Below are 13,090 nucleotides of genomic sequence, written 5' to 3' on the forward strand. Positions count from 1 at the left end.
TGTAACTAATCATTAAAAAAACAATCCTCCATTAGGAATCACAAAGGAACACTTACTAATTATATGAAAATTCATAATTATTACAATCAGTCCCTATATATGCTATAGATGATCCCCAATCAAAATTCAGTGTAAGCTACTTTGTAGGAAAGTAGAAGCAATGATAGACAAATAAAAAAAGAACTGCAGTGCATAGCAGGAGGTTACAGCGTCCCCTGCTGGCTGAAGCAGGTATTGAAAGCTTACAGCACCTGGGATTCCCAGGCGGTCTCCCATCCAAGTACTAACCAGGCCAGTTTTGAAAGAGGGAAGTTAATCTTCACGGAATCGGTTTGTTCAATGTGTTTATCAGACGTTTGAACGTTCAGTTTGCCCGCAAGTCGTGAAACAAGTCTTAAAAACAAGCTGCAAGTCTTTAGTTAACTCCCAGCGTCAAAGTATTGCTGAATCTAGTAAGATTAAGTGTAAGTCTATCCATAGGCCCACACGTTTGAGTAGAAAAGTAATAAAATCAACTAGGTCATAGTCACTTGCTCTAATTTTGGCGAGGTGTTACTTTAAACCTAAGTATGTATAAATAACCCTTTAACAACCTGTTCATTCGCTTACGGCCATACCACCCTGAACACGCCCGATCTCGTCCGATCTCGGAAGCTAAGCAGGGTCGGGCCTGGTTAGTACTTGGATGGGAGACCGCCTGGGAATACCAGGTGCTGTAAGCTTTTAATACCTCCTTTAGCCAGAAGAGGGCGCTGTTGCCTCACTAGTGGAGAAAGGACTGAGAGAAACAGGCCAGTGGAAAATGAAACATGATTTTATTTGGCAGTCTGTCCTCTTTTTTTTTGTTGCAATTTTCATCAATGTTTTCAGTGAGTATTAATACATATTACGCTCTCTGGAGGCTGTTTTCAAAGTTCAGTTTTACATTCAAAAAGTACATGTAGCCTACTTACGTAAGGACTACTGCATTAACATATTTTAATTACTTGTACTTAGGTTACTCTTTACTTCCCCACAACACTCTGGTAGCCATATTATACATTTGATTCAACTGGAAATATTCACCATCATTATAAATGTTTTCACATCAATAATAAACATTTACACCAAATCAGGAATTATTATAAATGATTACTATTAAGATTGAATTTAAAAAAAACCTGCAAACAAGTGATGCTTACTTATCAATCAATTGACGATTTTTCAGAAGTTGACCATTTCGCATCGTCACTTTTACTGTGGATTTATTAAGGTTTTCAATCCTGCAAACTTGTGAACAGTGAACAGCAGAAATAAGTTTAAATGTTGCATTAAGGCACACAAGATTTAGGATTATTATAGTAGCCTAAGCAGTGATTGATTAAGATACAAGGGACAACTCGAAATTATGTTTTTATCACCACTTACTTGTTTTGAGGTAATCTTGAATGACAAATGAATAAATCAGCCATTGCAATGTTTCATGTAGAAATCATAACCCTGTGGGGCATACATATTTGATCCCCTCACATTCTCCATTGTAACTAATCATTAAAAAAACAATCCTCCATTAGGAATCACAAAGGAACACTTACTAATTATATGAAAATTCATAATTATTACAATCAGTCCCTATATATGCTATAGATGATCCCCAATCAAAATTCAGTGTAAGCTACTTTGTAGGAAAGTAGAAGCAATGATAGACAAATAAAAAAAGAACTGCAGTGCATAGCAGGAGGTTACAGCGTCCCCTGCTGGCTGAAGCAGGTATTGAAAGCTTACAGCACCTGGGATTCCCAGGCGGTCTCCCATCCAAGTACTAACCAGGCCAGTTTTGAAAGAGGGAAGTTAATCTTCACGGAATCGGTTTGTTCAATGTGTTTATCAGACGTTTGAACGTTCAGTTTGCCCGCAAGTCGTGAAACAAGTCTTAAAAACAAGCTGCAAGTCTTTAGTTAACTCCCAGCGTCAAAGTATTGCTGAATCTAGTAAGATTAAGTGTAAGTCTATCCATAGGCCCACACGTTTCAGTAGAAAAGTAATAAAATCAACTAGGTCATAGTCACTTGCTCTAATTTTGGCGAGGTGTTACTTTAAACCTAAGTATGTATAAATAACCCTTTAACAACCTGTTCATTCACTTACGGCCATACCACCCTGAACACGCCCGATCTCGTCCGATCTCGGAAGCTAAGCAGGGTCGGGCCTGGTTAGTACTTGGATGGGAGACCGCCTGGGAATACCAGGTGCTGTAAGCTTTTAATACCTCCTTTAGCCAGAAGAGGGCGCTGTTGCCTCACTAGTGGAGAAAGGACTGAGAGAAACAGGCCAGTGGAAAATGAAACATGATTTTATTTGGCAGTCTGTCCTCTTTTTTTTTGTTGCAATTTTCATCAATGTTTTCAGTGAGTATTAATACATATTACGCTCTCTGGAGGCTGTTTTCAAAGTTCAGTTTTACATTCAAAAAGTACATGTAGCCTACTTACGTAAGGACTACTGCATTAACATATTTTAATTACTTGTACTTAGGTTACTCTTTACTTCCCCACAACACTCTGGTAGCCATATTATACATTTGATTCAACTGGAAATATTCACCATCATTATAAATGTTTTCACATCAATAATAAACATTTACACCAAATCAGGAATTATTATAAATGATTACTATTAAGATTGAATTTAAAAAAAACCTGCAAACAAGTGATGCTTACTTATCAATCAATTGACGATTTTTCAGAAGTTGACCATTTCGCATCGTCACTTTTACTGTGGATTTATTAAGGTTTTCAATCCTGCAAACTTGTGAACAGTGAACAGCAGAAATAAGTTTAAATGTTGCATTAAGGCACACAAGATTTAGGATTATTATAGTAGCCTAAGCAGTGATTGATTAAGATACAAGGGACAACTCGAAATTATGTTTTTATCACCACTTACTTGTTTTGAGGTAATCTTGAATGACAAATGAATAAATCAGCCATTGCAATGTTTCATGTAGAAATCATAACCCTGTGGGGCATACATATTTGATCCCCTCACATTCTCCATTGTAACTAATCATTAAAAAAACAATCCTCCATTAGGAATCACAAAGGAACACTTACTAATTATATGAAAATTCATAATTATTACAATCAGTCCCTATATATGCTATAGATGATCCCCAATCAAAATTCAGTGTAAGCTACTTTGTAGGAAAGTAGAAGCAATGATAGACAAATAAAAAAAGAACTGCAGTGCATAGCAGGAGGTTACAGCGCCCCCTGCTGGCTGAAGCAGGTATTAAAAGCTTACAGCACCTGGGATTCCCAGGCGGTCTCCCATCCAAGTACTAACCAGGCCAGTTTTGAAAGAGGGAAGTTAATCTTCACGGAATCGGTTTGTTCAATGTGTTTATCAGACGTTTGAACGTTCAGTTTGCCCGCAAGTCGTGAAACAAGTCTTAAAAACAAGCTGCAAGTCTTTAGTTAACTCCCAGCGTCAAAGTATTGCTGAATCTAGTAAGATTAAGTGTAAGTCTATCCATAGGCCCACACGTTTGAGTAGAAAAGTAATAAAATCAACTAGGTCATAGTCACTTGCTCTAATTTTGGCGAGGTGTTACTTTAAACCTAAGTATGTATAAATAACCCTTTAACAACCTGTTCATTCGCTTACGGCCATACCACCCTGAACACGCCCGATCTCGTCCGATCTCGGAAGCTAAGCAGGGTCAGGCCTGGTTAGTACTTGGATGGGAGACCGCCTGGGAATACCAGGTGCTGTAAGCTTTTAATACCTCCTTTAGCCAGAAGAGGGCGCTGTTGCCTCACTAGTGGAGAAAGGACTGAGAGAAACAGGCCAGTGGAAAATGAAACATGATTTTATTTGGCAGTCTGTCCTCTCTTTTTTTTTTGTTGTTGCAATTTTCATCAATGTTTTCAGTGAGTATTAATACATATTACGCTCTCTGGAGGCTGTTTTCAAAGTTCAGTTTTACATTCAAAAAGTACATGTAGCCTACTTACGTAAGGACTACTGCATTAACATATTTTAATTACTTGTACTTAGGTTACTCTTTACTTCCCCACAACACTCTGGTAGCCATATTATACATTTGATTCAACTGGAAATATTCACCATCATTATAAATGTTTTCACATCAATAATAAACATTTACACCAAATCAGGAATTATTATAAATGATTACTATTAAGATTGAATTTAAAAAAAACCTGCAAACAAGTGATGCTTACTTATCAATCAATATTTTTTCAGAATCAATTGACGATTTTTCAGAAGTTGACCATTTTGCATCGTCACTTTTACTGTGGATTTATTAAGGTTTTCAATACTGCAAACTTGTGAACAGTGAACAGCAGAAATAAGTTTAAATGTTGCATTAAGGCACACAAGATTTAGGATTATTATAGTAGCCTAAGCAGTGATTGATTAAGATATAAGGGACAACTCGAAATTATGTTTTTATCACCACTTACTTGTTTTGAGGTAATCTTGAATGACAAATGAATAAATCAGCCATTGCAATGTTTCATGTAGAAATCATAACCCTGTGGGGCATACATATTTGATCCCCTCACATTCTCCATTGTAACTAATCTTTAAAAAAAACAATCCTCCATTAGGAATCACAAAGGAACACTTACTAATTATATGAAAATTCATAATTATTACAATCAGTCCCTATATATGCTATAGATGATCCCCAATCAAAATTCAGTGTAAGCTACTTTGTAGGAAAGTAGAAGCAATGATAGACAAATAAAAAAAGAACTGCAGTGCATAGCAGGAGGTTACAGCGCCCCCTGCTGGCTGAAGCAGGTATTAAAAGCTTACAGCACCTGGGATTCCCAGGCGGTCTCCCATCCAAGTACTAACCAGGCCAGTTTTGAAAGAGGGAAGTTAATCTTCACGGAATCGGTTTGTTCAATGTGTTTATCAGACGTTTGAACGTTCAGTTTGCCCGCAAGTCGTGAAACAAGTCTTAAAAACAAGCTGCAAGTCTTTAGTTAACTCCCAGCGTCAAAGTATTGCTGAATCTAGTAAGATTAAGTGTAAGTCTATCCATAGGCCCACACGTTTGAGTAGAAAAGTAATAAAATCAACTAGGTCATAGTCACTTGCTCTAATTTTGGCGAGGTGTTACTTTAAACCTAAGTATGTATAAATAACCCTTTAACAACCTGTTCATTCGCTTACGGCCATACCACCCTGAACACGCCCGATCTCGTCCGATCTTGGAAGCTAAGCAGGGTCGGGCCTGGTTAGTACTTGGATGGGAGACCGCCTGGGAATACCAGGTGCTGTAAGCTTTTAATACCTCCTTTAGCCAGAAGAGGGCGCTGTTGCCTCACTAGTGGAGAAAGGACTGAGAGAAACAGGCCAGTGGAAAATGAAACATGATTTTATTTGGCAGTCTGTCCTCTCTTTTTTTTTTGTTGTTGCAATTTTCATCAATGTTTTCAGTGAGTATTAATACATATTACGCTCTCTGGAGGCTGTTTTCAAAGTTCAGTTTTACATTCAAAAAGTACATGTAGCCTACTTACGTAAGGACTACTGCATTAACATATTTTAATTACTTGTACTTAGGTTACTCTTTACTTCCCCACAACACTCTGGTAGCCATATTATACATTTGATTCAACTGGAAATATTCACCATCATTATAAATGTTTTCACATCAATAATAAACATTTACACCAAATCAGGAATTATTATAAATGATTACTATTAAGATTGAATTTAAAAAAAACCTGCAAACAAGTGATGCTTACTTATCAATCAATTGACGATTTTTCAGAAGTTGACCATTTCGCATCGTCACTTTTACTGTGGATTTATTAAGGTTTTCAATCCTGCAAACTTGTGAACAGTGAACAGCAGAAATAAGTTTAAATGTTGCATTAAGGCACACAAGATTTAGGATTATTATAGTAGCCTAAGCAGTGATTGATTAAGATACAAGGGACAACTCGAAATTATGTTTTTATCACCACTTACTTGTTTTGAGGTAATCTTGAATGACAAATGAATAAATCAGCCATTGCAATGTTTCATGTAGAAATCATAACCCTGTGGGGCATACATATTTGATCCCCTCACATTCTCCATTGTAACTAATCATTAAAAAAACAATCCTCCATTAGGAATCACAAAGGAACACTTACTAATTATATGAAAATTCATAATTATTACAATCAGTCCCTATATATGCTATAGATGATCCCCAATCAAAATTCAGTGTAAGCTACTTTGTAGGAAAGTAGAAGCAATGATAGACAAATAAAAAAAGAACTGCAGTGCATAGCAGGAGGTTACAGCGTGCCCTGCTGGCTGAAGCAGGTATTAAAAGCTTACAGCACCTGGTATTCCCAGGCGGTCTCCCATCCAAGTACTAACCAGGCCAGTTTTGAAAGAGGGAAGTTAATCTTCACGGAATCGGTTTGTTCAATGTGTTTATCAGACGTTTGAACGTTCAGTTTGCCCGCAAGTCGTGAAACAAGTCTTAAAAACAAGCTGCAAGTCTTTAGTTAACTCCCAGCGTCAAAGTATTGCTGAATCTAGTAAGATTAAGTGTAAGTCTATCCATAGGCCCACACGTTTGAGTAGAAAAGTAATAAAATCAACTAGGTCATAGTCACTTGCTCTAATTTTGGCGAGGTGTTACTTTAAACCTAAGTATGTATAAATAACCCTTTAACAACCTGTTCATTCGCTTACGGCCATACCACCCTGAACACGCCCGATCTCGTCCGATCTCGGAAGCTAAGCAGGGTCGGGCCTGGTTAGTACTTGGATGGGAGACCGCCTGGGAATACCAGGTGCTGTAAGCTTTTAATACCTCCTTTAGCCAGAAGAGGGCGCTGTTGCCTCACTAGTGGAGAAAGGACTGAGAGAAACAGGCCAGTGGAAAATGAAACATGATTTTATTTGGCAGTCTGTCCTCTTTTTTTTTGTTGCAATTTTCATCAATGTTTTCAGTGAGTATTAATACATATTACGCTCTCTGGAGGCTGTTTTCAAAGTTCAGTTTTACATTCAAAAAGTACATGTAGCCTACTTACGTAAGGACTACTGCATTAACATATTTTAATTACTTGTACTTAGGTTACTCTTTACTTCCCCACAACACTCTGGTAGCCATATTATACATTTGATTCAACTGGAAATATTCACCATCATTATAAATGTTTTCACATCAATAATAAACATTTACACCAAATCAGGAATTATTATAAATGATTACTATTAAGATTGAATTTAAAAAAAACCTGCAAACAAGTGATGCTTACTTATCAATCAATTGACGATTTTTCAGAAGTTGACCATTTCGCATCGTCACTTTTACTGTGGATTTATTAAGGTTTTCAATCCTGCAAACTTGTGAACAGTGAACAGCAGAAATAAGTTTAAATGTTGCATTAAGGCACACAAGATTTAGGATTATTATAGTAGCCTAAGCAGTGATTGATTAAGATACAAGGGACAACTCGAAATTATGTTTTTATCACCACTTACTTGTTTTGAGGTAATCTTGAATGACAAATGAATAAATCAGCCATTGCAATGTTTCATGTAGAAATCATAACCCTGTGGGGCATACATATTTGATCCCCTCACATTCTCCATTGTAACTAATCATTAAAAAAACAATCCTCCATTAGGAATCACAAAGGAACACTTACTAATTATATGAAAATTCATAATTATTACAATCAGTCCCTATATATGCTATAGATGATCCCCAATCAAAATTCAGTGTAAGCTACTTTGTAGGAAAGTAGAAGCAATGATAGACAAATAAAAAAAGAACTGCAGTGCATAGCAGGAGGTTACAGCGCCCCCTGCTGGCTGAAGCAGGTATTAAAAGCTTACAGCACCTGGGATTCCCAGGCGGTCTCCCATCCAAGTACTAACCAGGCCAGTTTTGAAAGAGGGAAGTTAATCTTCACGGAATCGGTTTGTTCAATGTGTTTATCAGACGTTTGAACGTTCAGTTTGCCCGCAAGTCGTGAAACAAGTCTTAAAAACAAGCTGCAAGTCTTTAGTTAACTCCCAGCGTCAAAGTATTGCTGAATCTAGTAAGATTAAGTGTAAGTCTATCCATAGGCCCACACGTTTGAGTAGAAAAGTAATAAAATCAACTAGGTCATAGTCACTTGCTCTAATTTTGGCGAGGTGTTACTTTAAACCTAAGTATGTATAAATAACCCTTTAACAACCTGTTCATTCGCTTACGGCCATACCACCCTGAACACGCCCGATCTCGTCCGATCTCGGAAGCTAAGCAGGGTCAGGCCTGGTTAGTACTTGGATGGGAGACCGCCTGGGAATACCAGGTGCTGTAAGCTTTTAATACCTCCTTTAGCCAGAAGAGGGCGCTGTTGCCTCACTAGTGGAGAAAGGACTGAGAGAAACAGGCCAGTGGAAAATGAAACATGATTTTATTTGGCAGTCTGTCCTCTCTTTTTTTTTTGTTGTTGCAATTTTCATCAATGTTTTCAGTGAGTATTAATACATATTACGCTCTCTGGAGGCTGTTTTCAAAGTTCAGTTTTACATTCAAAAAGTACATGTAGCCTACTTACGTAAGGACTACTGCATTAACATATTTTAATTACTTGTACTTAGGTTACTCTTTACTTCCCCACAACACTCTGGTAGCCATATTATACATTTGATTCAACTGGAAATATTCACCATCATTATAAATGTTTTCACATCAATAATAAACATTTACACCAAATCAGGAATTATTATAAATGATTACTATTAAGATTGAATTTAAAAAAAACCTGCAAACAAGTGATGCTTACTTATCAATCAATATTTTTTCAGAATCAATTGACGATTTTTCAGAAGTTGACCATTTTGCATCGTCACTTTTACTGTGGATTTATTAAGGTTTTCAATACTGCAAACTTGTGAACAGTGAACAGCAGAAATAAGTTTAAATGTTGCATTAAGGCACACAAGATTTAGGATTATTATAGTAGCCTAAGCAGTGATTGATTAAGATATAAGGGACAACTCGAAATTATGTTTTTATCACCACTTACTTGTTTTGAGGTAATCTTGAATGACAAATGAATAAATCAGCCATTGCAATGTTTCATGTAGAAATCATAACCCTGTGGGGCATACATATTTGATCCCCTCACATTCTCCATTGTAACTAATCATTAAAAAAAACAATCCTCCATTAGGAATCACAAAGGAACACTTACTAATTATATGAAAATTCATAATTATTACAATCAGTCCCTATATATGCTATAGATGATCCCCAATCAAAATTCAGTGTAAGCTACTTTGTAGGAAAGTAGAAGCAATGATAGACAAATAAAAAAAGAACTGCAGTGCATAGCAGGAGGTTACAGCGCCCCCTGCTGGCTGAAGCAGGTATTAAAAGCTTACAGCACCTGGGATTCCCAGGCGGTCTCCCATCCAAGTACTAACCAGGCCAGTTTTGAAAGAGGGAAGTTAATCTTCACGGAATCGGTTTGTTCAATGTGTTTATCAGACGTTTGAACGTTCAGTTTGCCCGCAAGTCGTGAAACAAGTCTTAAAAACAAGCTGCAAGTCTTTAGTTAACTCCCAGCGTCAAAGTATTGCTGAATCTAGTAAGATTAAGTGTAAGTCTATCCATAGGCCCACACGTTTGAGTAGAAAAGTAATAAAATCAACTAGGTCATAGTCACTTGCTCTAATTTTGGCGAGGTGTTACTTTAAACCTAAGTATGTATAAATAACCCTTTAACAACCTGTTCATTCGCTTACGGCCATACCACCCTGAACACGCCCGATCTCGTCCGATCTTGGAAGCTAAGCAGGGTCGGGCCTGGTTAGTACTTGGATGGGAGACCGCCTGGGAATACCAGGTGCTGTAAGCTTTTAATACCTCCTTTAGCCAGAAGAGGGCGCTGTTGCCTCACTAGTGGAGAAAGGACTGAGAGAAACAGGCCAGTGGAAAATGAAACATGATTTTATTTGGCAGTCTGTCCTCTCTTTTTTTTTTGTTGTTGCAATTTTCATCAATGTTTTCAGTGAGTATTAATACATATTACGCTCTCTGGAGGCTGTTTTCAAAGTTCAGTTTTACATTCAAAAAGTACATGTAGCCTACTTACGTAAGGACTACTGCATTAACATATTTTAATTACTTGTACTTAGGTTACTCTTTACTTCCCCACAACACTCTGGTAGCCATATTATACATTTGATTCAACTGGAAATATTCACCATCATTATAAATGTTTTCACATCAATAATAAACATTTACACCAAATCAGGAATTATTATAAATGATTACTATTAAGATTGAATTTAAAAAAAACCTGCAAACAAGTGATGCTTACTTATCAATCAATATTTTTTCAGAATCAATTGACGATTTTTCAGAAGTTGACCATTTTGCATCGTCACTTTTACTGTGGATTTATTAAGGTTTTCAATACTGCAAACTTGTGAACAGTGAACAGCAGAAATAAGTTTAAATGTTGCATTAAGGCACACAAGATTTAGGATTATTATAGTAGCCTAAGCAGTGATTGATTAAGATATAAGGGACAACTCGAAATTATGTTTTTATCACCACTTACTTGTTTTGAGGTAATCTTGAATGACAAATGAATAAATCAGCCATTGCAATGTTTCATGTAGAAATCATAACCCTGTGGGGCATACATATTTGATCCCCTCACATTCTCCATTGTAACTAATCATTAAAAAAAACAATCCTCCATTAGGAATCACAAAGGAACACTTACTAATTATATGAAAATTCATAATTATTACAATCAGTCCCTATATATGCTATAGATGATCCCCAATCAAAATTCAGTGTAAGCTACTTTGTAGGAAAGTAGAAGCAATGATAGACAAATAAAAAAAGAACTGCAGTGCATAGCAGGAGGTTACAGCGCCCCCTGCTGGCTGAAGCAGGTATTAAAAGCTTACAGCACCTGGGATTCCCAGGCGGTCTCCCATCCAAGTACTAACCAGGCCAGTTTTGAAAGAGGGAAGTTAATCTTCACGGAATCGGTTTGTTCAATGTGTTTATCAGACGTTTGAACGTTCAGTTTGCCCGCAAGTCGTGAAACAAGTCTTAAAAACAAGCTGCAAGTCTTTAGTTAACTCCCAGCGTCAAAGTATTGCTGAATCTAGTAAGATTAAGTGTAAGTCTATCCATAGGCCCACACGTTTGAGTAGAAAAGTAATAAAATCAACTAGGTCATAGTCACTTGCTCTAATTTTGGCGAGGTGTTACTTTAAACCTAAGTATGTATAAATAACCCTTTAACAACCTGTTCATTCGCTTACGGCCATACCACCCTGAACACGCCCGATCTCGTCCGATCTTGGAAGCTAAGCAGGGTCGGGCCTGGTTAGTACTTGGATGGGAGACCGCCTGGGAATACCAGGTGCTGTAAGCTTTTAATACCTCCTTTAGCCAGAAGAGGGCGCTGTTGCCTCACTAGTGGAGAAAGGACTGAGAGAAACAGGCCAGTGGAAAATGAAACATGATTTTATTTGGCAGTCTGTCCTCTCTTTTTTTTTTGTTGTTGCAATTTTCATCAATGTTTTCAGTGAGTATTAATACATATTACGCTCTCTGGAGGCTGTTTTCAAAGTTCAGTTTTACATTCAAAAAGTACATGTAGCCTACTTACGTAAGGACTACTGCATTAACATATTTTAATTACTTGTACTTAGGTTACTCTTTACTTCCCCACAACACTCTGGTAGCCATATTATACATTTGATTCAACTGGAAATATTCACCATCATTATAAATGTTTTCACATCAATAATAAACATTTACACCAAATCAGGAATTATTATAAATGATTACTATTAAGATTGAATTTAAAAAAAACCTGCAAACAAGTGATGCTTACTTATCAATCAATATTTTTTCAGAATCAATTGACGATTTTTCAGAAGTTGACCATTTTGCATCGTCACTTTTACTGTGGATTTATTAAGGTTTTCAATACTGCAAACTTGTGAACAGTGAACAGCAGAAATAAGTTTAAATGTTGCATTAAGGCACACAAGATTTAGGATTATTATAGTAGCCTAAGCAGTGATTGATTAAGATATAAGGGACAACTCGAAATTATGTTTTTATCACCACTTACTTGTTTTGAGGTAATCTTGAATGACAAATGAATAAATCAGCCATTGCAATGTTTCATGTAGAAATCATAACCCTGTGGGGCATACATATTTGATCCCCTCACATTCTCCATTGTAACTAATCATTAAAAAAAACAATCCTCCATTAGGAATCACAAAGGAACACTTACTAATTATATGAAAATTCATAATTATTACAATCAGTCCCTATATATGCTATAGATGATCCCCAATCAAAATTCAGTGTAAGCTACTTTGTAGGAAAGTAGAAGCAATGATAGACAAATAAAAAAAGAACTGCAGTGCATAGCAGGAGGTTACAGCGCCCCCTGCTGGCTGAAGCAGGTATTAAAAGCTTACAGCACCTGGGATTCCCAGGCGGTCTCCCATCCAAGTACTAACCAGGCCAGTTTTGAAAGAGGGAAGTTAATCTTCACGGAATCGGTTTGTTCAATGTGTTTATCAGACGTTTGAACGTTCAGTTTGCCCGCAAGTCGTGAAACAAGTCTTAAAAACAAGCTGCAAGTCTTTAGTTAACTCCCAGCGTCAAAGTATTGCTGAATCTAGTAAGATTAAGTGTAAGTCTATCCATAGGCCCACACGTTTGAGTAGAAAAGTAATAAAATCAACTAGGTCATAGTCACTTGCTCTAATTTTGGCGAGGTGTTACTTTAAACCTAAGTATGTATAAATAACCCTTTAACAACCTGTTCATTCGCTTACGGCCATACCACCCTGAACACGCCCGATCTCGTCCGATCTCGGAAGCTAAGCAGGGTCGGGCCTGGTTAGTACTTGGATGGGAGACCGCCTGGGAATACCAGGTGCTGTAAGCTTTTAATACCTCCTTTAGCCAGAAGAGGGCGCTGTTGCCTCACTAGTGGAGAAAGGACTGAGAGAAACAGGCCAGTGGAAAATGAAACATGATTTTATTTGGCAGTCTGTCCTCTCTTTTTTT

The 13,090-nt window shown here is 37.2% G+C and overlaps 9 non-coding genes across 9 annotated transcripts; all 9 read left to right on the forward strand.

Moving 5' to 3' along the window:
* The first annotated feature begins 603 nt into the window (after nt 1-603).
* On the forward strand, nt 604-722 carry LOC136181724 (5S ribosomal RNA). The gene has a single exon (XR_010668071.1). It is a non-coding gene; the product is annotated as a 5S ribosomal RNA (ribosomal RNA).
* A 1,399-nt stretch (nt 723-2,121) lies between these two features.
* LOC136181454 (5S ribosomal RNA) lies at nt 2,122-2,240 on the forward strand. Its single transcript, XR_010667801.1, has one exon. It is a non-coding gene; the product is annotated as a 5S ribosomal RNA (ribosomal RNA).
* Nucleotides 2,241-3,639: 1,399 nt separating this feature from the next.
* Nucleotides 3,640-3,758, forward strand: LOC136181629 (5S ribosomal RNA). Its single transcript, XR_010667976.1, has one exon. It is a non-coding gene; the product is annotated as a 5S ribosomal RNA (ribosomal RNA).
* Nucleotides 3,759-5,181: 1,423 nt separating this feature from the next.
* Nucleotides 5,182-5,300, forward strand: LOC136181583 (5S ribosomal RNA). The gene has a single exon (XR_010667930.1). It is a non-coding gene; the product is annotated as a 5S ribosomal RNA (ribosomal RNA).
* Nucleotides 5,301-6,705: 1,405 nt separating this feature from the next.
* LOC136181735 (5S ribosomal RNA) lies at nt 6,706-6,824 on the forward strand. The gene has a single exon (XR_010668082.1). It is a non-coding gene; the product is annotated as a 5S ribosomal RNA (ribosomal RNA).
* A 1,399-nt stretch (nt 6,825-8,223) lies between these two features.
* LOC136181630 (5S ribosomal RNA) lies at nt 8,224-8,342 on the forward strand. The gene has a single exon (XR_010667977.1). It is a non-coding gene; the product is annotated as a 5S ribosomal RNA (ribosomal RNA).
* Nucleotides 8,343-9,765: 1,423 nt separating this feature from the next.
* Nucleotides 9,766-9,884, forward strand: LOC136181584 (5S ribosomal RNA). The gene has a single exon (XR_010667931.1). It is a non-coding gene; the product is annotated as a 5S ribosomal RNA (ribosomal RNA).
* A 1,423-nt stretch (nt 9,885-11,307) lies between these two features.
* On the forward strand, nt 11,308-11,426 carry LOC136181585 (5S ribosomal RNA). The gene has a single exon (XR_010667932.1). It is a non-coding gene; the product is annotated as a 5S ribosomal RNA (ribosomal RNA).
* Nucleotides 11,427-12,849: 1,423 nt separating this feature from the next.
* LOC136181746 (5S ribosomal RNA) lies at nt 12,850-12,968 on the forward strand. Its single transcript, XR_010668093.1, has one exon. It is a non-coding gene; the product is annotated as a 5S ribosomal RNA (ribosomal RNA).
* Nucleotides 12,969-13,090: the final 122 nt, after the last annotated feature.

This window comes from Labrus bergylta, chromosome 13 (assembly GCF_963930695.1).
Source record: "Labrus bergylta chromosome 13, fLabBer1.1, whole genome shotgun sequence".
NCBI lineage: Eukaryota > Metazoa > Chordata > Actinopteri > Labriformes > Labridae > Labrus > Labrus bergylta.